The sequence below is a fragment of the Lucilia sericata genome, unplaced genomic scaffold (genome assembly GCF_015586225.1).
Source record: "Lucilia sericata isolate MDLA Ls3-8-SP2 unplaced genomic scaffold, ASM1558622v1 Contig000289F_arrow, whole genome shotgun sequence".
NCBI lineage: Eukaryota > Metazoa > Arthropoda > Insecta > Diptera > Calliphoridae > Lucilia > Lucilia sericata.
Genome location: NW_023994314.1, coordinates 277,050 through 286,742, shown reverse-complemented (window position 1 = coordinate 286,742; position 9,693 = coordinate 277,050). Strand labels below are relative to the sequence as shown.

At 29.3% G+C, this 9,693-nt stretch overlaps 1 protein-coding gene across 3 annotated transcripts in view; it reads right to left on the bottom strand.

Moving 5' to 3' along the window:
* Window positions 1-876: 876 nt before the first annotated feature.
* The window catches only part of LOC119603296 (forkhead box protein O), a 103,120-nt gene continuing 94,303 nt past the window's right edge, over window positions 877-9,693 (bottom strand). For all 3 annotated transcript variants that reach the window (XM_037955289.1, XM_037955288.1, XM_037955287.1), the window contains exon 11: window positions 877-1,066. The gene's annotated coding sequence lies outside the window, so the exon portion shown is untranslated. The remainder of the gene's footprint in view (window positions 1,067-9,693) is intronic.

Below are 9,693 nucleotides of genomic sequence, written 5' to 3'. Positions count from 1 at the left end.
TTAATTTTCTTTTTGTTAAATATTTCTTTATTTTCAATTTAATTTTCATCCAATAATTAAAACGTTTATTTTTCTTTTCTTTTAAATAAATTTTCTCCAATAATTTTTTAATTTTTCTAAATGTTGCTGTTGTTTGAACTTTAACAACTTAAAAGAAATTAATTAATTATTATAAAAAATTGTGCTAATTAAATTTTAAATAATTTTATAGTTCTTGTTTTTGTTTTATTATTTTGTAGATAATAATAATAGTAATAGTAATAATAGATCCAATTAAATTTTGTTTACAAACAATGTTAATTATGAATTATAGTTATTTTATGTATAGAGTTTTTTTTTATTATTATTTAATTAATAATATTAAGTTGTGTTCTTTAGGTATTATTAACAATTACAAATTGTTATATATATATATTTAAATTATATTTTACGTTTTACGTATTATGTTGTTTTTGTTGATTGGTTTTAAATGATAAAAACTAAATAAAATATTTACAAAAAAATATATATATATTAAAGATAGAAAGAAATAGTTATTGTAATAAAAACATTTAAATATTAATTCTTCAATTTTGCCAATTATTAAGAAAGTGCAATAATTGCTGTAGTATAACAAAAAAAAATGGCAATATGTATGTGTGCTGTTGGGCATGCATAAGCAGGCTTCAATCATAATAAGATTTTAAGTGATTTCTGTTATTTTAAAACAATTCTTGCACTGACTTAATTAAAAAAATATATATTATTTTATATTAAATAATTATTATTTAATAAGTTTATTTTTTGTTTGTTTTAAACTTATTAATTTATGGTTTTATTTTACCTGTTTAATGACCCTTATTTATTGTTTATTTTAATCAAGTTTTCATTTATTCATTGTTTTTTTTTCTTTCTTTGTTTTAAATTTTAAATGTTTTGTTTATAAATTTTTACTATTTCTTGTTAATAGACTTAACAACTAATAAGTTTCTTATTTATTTATTGTAATATGTATTTTTATTTGTTGTTTATTTATAATTTTCTTTAAATTATTCTATGTAAATATTATTAGGCGACCAGATATAACCTAAAAATAGAAATAAGAGAAAAAATATTAATATTTGAAACTAAAGTTCTCCAGCTCTGTATTAAATAATTAGGCATTAAAACAAATTAAATTGATCCTTAAGGTAGGCAACACAATTCATAGTATAGAGACCTAGAAAGTAGGCAAACGCTTAAAATTGTGATAAATTTTGTTTTATCATACTTTTCCTGGGAATCTCTTCTACTAAACTAAACCAATTTCTCTCATTCTCTTATTTAATTACCCTAAATAAGTCAAGCAAGTACATGGAAATAATCCCTAAAGTGTTGTATAAAACAAACTGTAAAAAATAGTATAAATCTTTGACAGTTTAAGGAAAAAACTTTTAGTTTTCTCTAAAAAAAAGGAAATCAGGAAACACCAAGGTAACTAAATAAATTGACAACAAATAGAAAAAAAAAACGAAATACAGAGTCCTTAAACATCATTTATTTATTTATCAGCTCAATTCAAGCAGAATTTATTAATGATGCTCAAACAGGAACCAACAAAAAAGAAAAAACTTTATCGTAAAAAATTAAAATTTTATCATGAAATTAATTTGGACGAAAAAGTTTTCTTTTTACAGCCACCAACAAAAGGTGTCAGCCACTTAATACTCACATAAGTTTAAAACTTTTTTTCCATAATATTCGTTTTTTTTTTTGTTAACACTACAAAACAGTCATTAAACCATGACAACTTGTTCATCAATTTTTTTATTGAATTATTTAGAAAAAAAGTTTTTTTCCCTTTAAAAAAGAATTTTAATAATAAAAACTCAAGTAGAACTTAGACACACATTCAACATATTTGAGGTAGCGTAATGGTGATAATTTTATGACAATTTACGTTTTTTTGTCATTTGAAATTCTTGTAACAAAATGCTACTTGTATTTCTAGCGTAAAAATGTATCGAAAGTATTTGACACTTGAAGGAAGGTATCATGTACTAGAGAAAAATTTGTCTTCCTTTATTCACACCATATTCTGGTTTATAAAATATTCTGCTTTAAATGAAAAAAAGGTCCTTGACAGTACAGTGTTGTATGATAAGTAAAAAAAAAAATGCTGAATGTAGTTTGAGGGGGTGACAATATTTATTAAACATTTTTTTCCTTAACTTTTTACTCCTGAGGGGAATAAACGTTTACCTAAGCAGCTTTGAAAGTGTAACAATCAAAAATTGCTTTTGTCAAATCACTTTTTCTAAGGGGCCTTTTTGATCGCTTTTATATGGTCCCTATTAGGGTTTGTTGTTGATGGTTTCGGGCTTAATCTTAAGAATGATTTTATAACCATTTTAAGGACTTCAATATCTTTTTTTATTCTACTTTCGACCTTTAACAAATTTTTCGTTTAAAAAATATTACAAAAAAAAACTCAGAAAGAAAATAATTTTGTTTTTATATTTTTATTTAATTTAAATATTTAAAATTTTTTTTTAATTTTAAAATTTTTTCTATTTTACATCATACAAAATGTTCCATCCCTGACTCTAGCGTAAACTTTTGGAATAACAAAACTATAACAACATACTGACTGCTTCATATGTCACTTGTTGTTGGTTTTTAGCCACTAATACAATAACAACATATACATAACATATGAAAATGTATGTTGTTGTTTGCAATAGTTTCATGGGTCGTTTTGGAATTTTGTTCATATCTTATGGATTGATTCTGGAAAGCATATACAAGATAGTGATTCATGAGATATCTGATGACTTAAGAAAACTGATTTCAAGAGGCATACTGACAGACGGACATCACTATATCGAGATCACTATCTATGGAATCATATATTCTTTACTTTATATGATCGAAAATATATAAACCGATTGACTCAGAATCCCTTTCTGAGTAGATTTATCGATGTTCGTTCGCCAGACCGTGTGTCCATGTAAACGTTGTTATCATAGTACTGGTCGCTATTTTCAAGATAATTTGATGTAATTTGGCATGTACGATTCTTCTGGTCGTAGCCCATTGAAAATGGTTAAAATCGGTCCATTATTTCACAAGTGAACCCCCCGAAAAGAGCTTTTGAGCTCATAATTGTGTAAAATATAATGGAATCTCGTTAAAAGATGGCGCAACTAAGTTTTATACAAGCCTTGATAATTTGCCGAATTTTGAAATGATCGGGCCTCAATGGACCCTTCAAAAAGTTACTTGAAGACCCACAATTCACACTAATATTGCGATGAAATTTATTACAGATAATTATTATATAAATATAAATCTATGAAGCACATTTTATTGGGCTCGGTTCATATTTGCTCTTATCCCCCATATAAAGCCTCTTTCAAAAAGTTCGATTTTCGTCAATAAATTGCTTAAATAAATCGCAATAAAGGTAATATTCCAGATAAATGCTTTATTATGAAAAATAAATTACATTTAATAGTCATAACTGATGTAGGGTATCATATGGTCAGCCACGTCCTACTTGTTTCGACCTTAATTATTGTGTTATTATTAATTCTAGCCCCCATATAAAGTCCCCTCCAGAAATTGACTTGAAGATCCACAAATTACTTATTAACACTAATATTGCTATGGAATTTAGCACAGATAATTATTATATACATAAATATAAATCTATCCAGCACATTTTATCGGTATCGGTTCATATTTGCTCCTATCCCCCATATGAAGCCACTTTCAGAAAATATCGATTTTTGTCAATAAATTGCTTAAATAGATCGAAATTAATGTAATATTCCAGATAAATGCTTTATTATGAAAAATAAATCACATTTAATATTCAGAACTGATGTAGGGTATTATATGGTCAGCCACGCCCGACTATACCTCCAACTTGTTTAGACCTTAATTACTGTGTTATTATGAATTCTAGCCCCCATACATAGTCCCCCTCAGAAAGTGACTTGAAGATCCACAAATCACTTATTAACAATAATATTGCGCTGGAAATTAGCACAGATAATTAATATATACATAAATATAAATCTATCCAGCACATTTTATCGGGATCGGTTCATATTTGCAACTTTTCCCCATATGAAGCTTGTTTCAGAAAATTCGATTTTTGTCAATAAATTGCTTAAATAAATCGAAATCAATGTAATATTCCAGATAAATGCTTTATTATGAAAAATAAATCACATTTAATATTCCGAACTGATGTAGGGTATCATATGCTCAGCCACGCCCGACTATACCTTCCTACTTGTTTAGACCTTAATTATTGTGTTATTATTAATTCTAGCCCCCATACAAAGTCCCCTTCAGAAAGTGACTTGAAGATCCACAAATCACTTATTAACACTAATATTGGGATGGAATTTAGCACAGATAATTATTATAGACATAAATATAAATCTATCCAGCACATTTTATTGGGATCGGTTCATATTTGCTCCTATTCCCTATATGAAGCCACTTTCAGAAAATAAATCACAGAAAATTAGTTTTTCTTCAATAAATTGCTTAAATAAATCGCAATAAAGTTAATATTCCAGATAAATGCTTTATTATGAAAAATAAATCACATTTAATATTCAGAACTGGTGTAGGGCTATCATATGGTCGGCCACGGCCGACTATACTTTCTTATATAATTATTGTACATTAAAGTGTTTTCAAATCCATTTTATTTGTTTGGTGACCGATGACTATTAGAAAATTCCAAAACCCAATTTTCAACAAGTCGATTATAAATCCTTTAAAAAAATTAAAAAGGTGTATCTCTTCCCCATCTTGATCAGAATGGGGAAGTGATCGTGATATGTGATACTCACATAATTATGAAGACATTGTTGTCAGTAGTTAGAGAAGAGTCTATCGATATAACGATATCTTGGCGCAATTCACTCAATTTGATCCAAATTTTTTCAGGCCCCATCTACCAGAGCGCCTTACCTCCCTTGCTAAACCACAAACTAAATACTTCATTATGTTTGATGTAGAGATTTATGATGTATAATGTAAGGACAAAACGTTCTTCTTCTTCTGATTTTTTCATAATTCTACTTTTCTTTTTTTATGTTTTACAATCCTAAATACACTCTTGAGATACTATAACGTGTGCGTGTATGTAACAAGAAGGCGCGTTTTTTTTTTTACAAACAGCAAAAAACCATGTCAACTTTATCTTTTGTGGTTTCTTTAAGTTTCTTTTTTTATTTTTTTCTGCACTTTTTTATAATTTATAACAAAGGGGGACTTCTTGCTATACAACTTTAGTGTTTTTTTTTTGTCATCCGCGAGTGTTTCTGTGGAAATTATTACAACAAGATGTTAAATTAACAAAGCCACCGTCATTACGAATTTGGTTGTTGCGTCTCTTATTAAGTAGAGAAGACTATGTACATGCACACCACCATATTGTTTGGTGTTATTAAAGTTGCAAACAAAAAAAAAAAAAAACGAAATTGTAACAATGTATTATGAAATGAAAAGAATGACAAAAAAAATTATAAAGTCCCTTGCCGAGTGGTACACGTTTCATATACCTCCAGGTCTACAGCTCCACGGCAACATTGTTTCAATAGGAATGTGGTTTTCTTCAGAACACAAAACATAAACTGAGTTTAAAAAGCACTCTAGGAAGTCATTTTAATGTTTGACATTTATAGTCTTCTGTGTCAAGTGTTTGTAAGATTTTGTTCCTTGTCGAATTTGGTTTATAATAAGCTAATAAATTGTGTGGCAAATTGACTATATTCTTAGCGCTGTTTAACTAGGTGTATATACTCAAGGGTATGAATGTGACAAAGTACAATACAATTTAGAAAATTAATTTGATTTTAAATTGTGGAAACCACATAAATGTTGAGAACTACATTTTCATTACAATAAATTATGTTTAAATTCCTCTTAAAGCTGTATGCTATAGTTAATTTAATATTCACACATTATGTGTTCTTTAAGTTTTTCATTTAACCCTTAAATCATTTATCAATGTAATAATTTATTGTTTCCGTTGTTGTAAAATGCCTTTAATCATAATTGTTTACAAATTGTCAACAGTTTTAAAAACGTTTACCCTTAAATAAATTGTAAACATTAAGGAGGGAAGTAGAAATTCAGAAAAACAGAAAAAAACACCTTCTTAATCTTGATTTATAAAACCACTTTAAATACAACATTAAACACCATCATTTAACGACCGTTGTACTCACTGTGATAAGTTCATACTTGTATTCCTTGACTTGACTTATGATGGGAAAACAATTGCTATTAAGTCAAGCACAATGGATGAAGGAACAAATGATGAAATACACAGAAAGAAATAGGTTATACTATTTTTTTGAAAGGGAGAATGCTAAAAAGCTTTATATTGTGAAGATATACAACTAGGTCGCTACCGGGACTGTTGTACTTTCTTTTTAATGGAAACCTTATTAATTGAATTTTTTTAAGAGAAACTGTAGTCCGATGATTCATAATATCAGTATTCTGGAAGTAATTATATACAATTTTTCAATCACTGTTGTTCCCCCCCCCCCGGGGGCATGTTACCTTGCTGATCTTCCCATATCTTGGCGTTATTGCAATCCGGGGGGAAAATAGGACTATAAACGGGGGATGATCAAGTGTATCTTCGGTCTTCCATTGGAATGATTTGACATTAGGTTGAATTAGAGAACCACACAATCTGGTATCAAGGGAACCGGTACCCAAAAAGGTAGAGTTTCAGATTTTGTCTTATCCCTGTTATTGGAGAGGTTTCTTCGGGATGCACGTAATAGCTGTGGTTTAAATCCAAATTCGAGGGAAGGGAATGTTGGTTAAAAGACTGATACTCGTTAAAGTCTTTAAATCTGTATAAGTTCGGTGCTGATGCCGAGACAACAGGTAACCTACAGAGGAGTGACTGTTGGACTGAGCGTTTAGCTGGTGTCAAGGGCCTCACCCATCCGTATACCTAGAGTGATTGTGTCGGATAAATGAGAAGTGTGAATGAATGTTAGATAAAAGAAAAGTTAGATGATAGGGGATGGACGTTCGGGTATGCGTGACTCACCCATCCGTATACATAGAGTGAGTGTGTCGGATGAATGAGATGTGTGTATTGTTGAGTGGTGGTGGTTGTATGGTATCTTATACTAGTAATAACATTGAATTTTCCTTTCTTGTCCGGGTATACGTATGGTCTCTGTGAGTAAGAACAGGTCCTCGACTTATTTGAAGGGTTCGTATTTCGGTATAACGATTACGTCTCTAGATGCTGTTGCTGAATCAACTGAGGCCTTTGTTTAAAATTTATAGACATTGGTTACAGGCAGAGAGTCACTATTAAATGAAGCATTAGAGCGAATGTAAACATATTTTTTAAGAGGTTTATTAACTGATAGAGTTAAGTCTTCCAGTGGAAAGCTCTGTATGTGGGTACCAGCAAACTTGATATTTATCGCTAATGAAAGAATTAATATATTCGCCATTAAGGCAATGAACTGGCGAAAGTTACCAGGTATGGTATCCATTGGATCAAAAATCCTTTAGTGAACTCAGAATTAAGTACATGTTTAACTTGATGTTCAATTCCTAGATAGTTGTAGATATTATAGAGAAAATTCGATTTTGACAGAAATTAGGTTGTTTAGGAACTTTGTAACACTCCTCAATGGATTGCAAAAAGAAGATAATAAAATATCAGATCCCAACATACATAAAAAACCAAAAACCGGAAGTTTCTATAGTTGAAGGGTGATTCTGACAGAAATTAGGTTGTTTAAGAACTTCGTAACACTCCTAAATGGATTGCAAAAAGAAGATATTAAAATATCAGATCCCAACATACATAAAAAACCAATCACTGCACTTTGTAACTCTATCTATAACCTGTTGTTATCTTTATAATTTTATTTTTCTCCCAGTATATTTTGTCTTTAGAGAACAATGAATTTCTCAAGGACTGCAGTTTATTCATGTCTCAATATATATCTATCATTCTATAAGTTAGTGTATTAATGTATGTGTATTTAACACTAAACGATTATTACGATAGAACATTAAACGAATCTAAGACATTTTAAGATGTTTATAACAGCCATAGGGTTGAGAATTTTAAATCAAGTTAAACACAAACGAAAGACAACTAAAGCATAGACAATCATGACAAGCTGCTTAAAATCCTTAAGGACTTGTACAATAAATACAATACACATACCTAAATCTGTACAAGTACATGTGAGAGTGTGTGAAACCAGAACTATCAAAAAAAAATATATGAAAAAGCAAGAAAAAGGTTTAACACTTGTTGCATGTCTTATGGTTGGAAATATACAACAAGGACTAAATATGAAGTATATTTAGGATTGTAAGTGTGACTGTGTTAAAGTTGAGGTATTAAAATGTCAAAAAGGCAAAAATGGTTCAACGAAACAAGCATTCAATTTTTGTTGTAAGCATTTTCTTTATTTTTAGAAAACAATAAAATATTACAAGTGTTTGAGTAGAAAATCGTATACAGGAAACCTTTAATGTAGAAATACACATTTACAACTAACTGACACACTTGTCGAAAAAGTACACACACACATGCATATATTGCAAATAAGTGTGCCTTTCTGCGAGTATGTGTTTACAATGTTTGTTCTAAGTTCAACAGCCAAAGGGTGTTTAAATATAAATATAAACCCCTTAAGTTGTTTCCTATTCCCACACCTAGTACAAACAACACAATTGTAGGAATGTCGAGTATTTGGTGCGTGTAAATTACATTGTTATATGTTGTAAGAGAAAATCACAATTGACAAAAAAAAAGGTGCTAAGCAAACAATATATAAAATTCTACACAAATTACATACACTTATGAATAAGTATGTGTGAATGACTGAGCGATTTTCTATGTTTACATTACATTGATATTTTTTAAGTGTATTGAATATTAAGGAAGGATTCCTTTAAATTACACATTTAAAAAAATTCAAAACTCAGAGAATATCTCCATTACATTATGTTTTCTAGATATCGTGTCCGTTGTGGCCATATTTGAGATGTTATAAAAGCGCGAACACAGTTTTATTTGTAAAATTTTTTATATCGTCTGAAAGCCCAATCCATAGACTTATATATAAAAGTATAACTTCGGCTATATCTTCTTCTAACTTGGACAAAGTTAAAGACAATTATAAATTTCTAAAATTGTTATTGCCTTTAATTTACGTCGAAAATTTCAGAAGACGACATCTCAGCGAATACAAGTGATTTTTAAACAATTTTAGTTAAAACTATTTTCATGGGAAAATTTATGCGAAATTGTAAAAGTTTGTCATAGAATAAAGGCGAAATATAGTTAAAAATTGAGTTCTTGTAAATTTGTTATAGTTTCATGCTTTTGGTTAAAATATCTCGAAAAGAAAGGAGATGTAAACCTTATTTTAAAGTCGATACATTGGACTTTTAGATGATACAAACAATTTTATAAATAAGGATATCTTCACGCTGTCATAACGTTTAAAAATGGCCAACAATGGGGGTTTTTCGATTTTAAGGACGCGATATCTCAAAAACTTGATCTGATAAATCTTGTGGCCAGGATTTCACGTAGCTCAATTCTTTAGAAAGATATAATCTGGCCTGTTGGCCTGTGTAATCAATTGAATTAAGGGAACTTTGTTTCTATTGTAGTTTCATTAGGTCGAATCAGAGTAC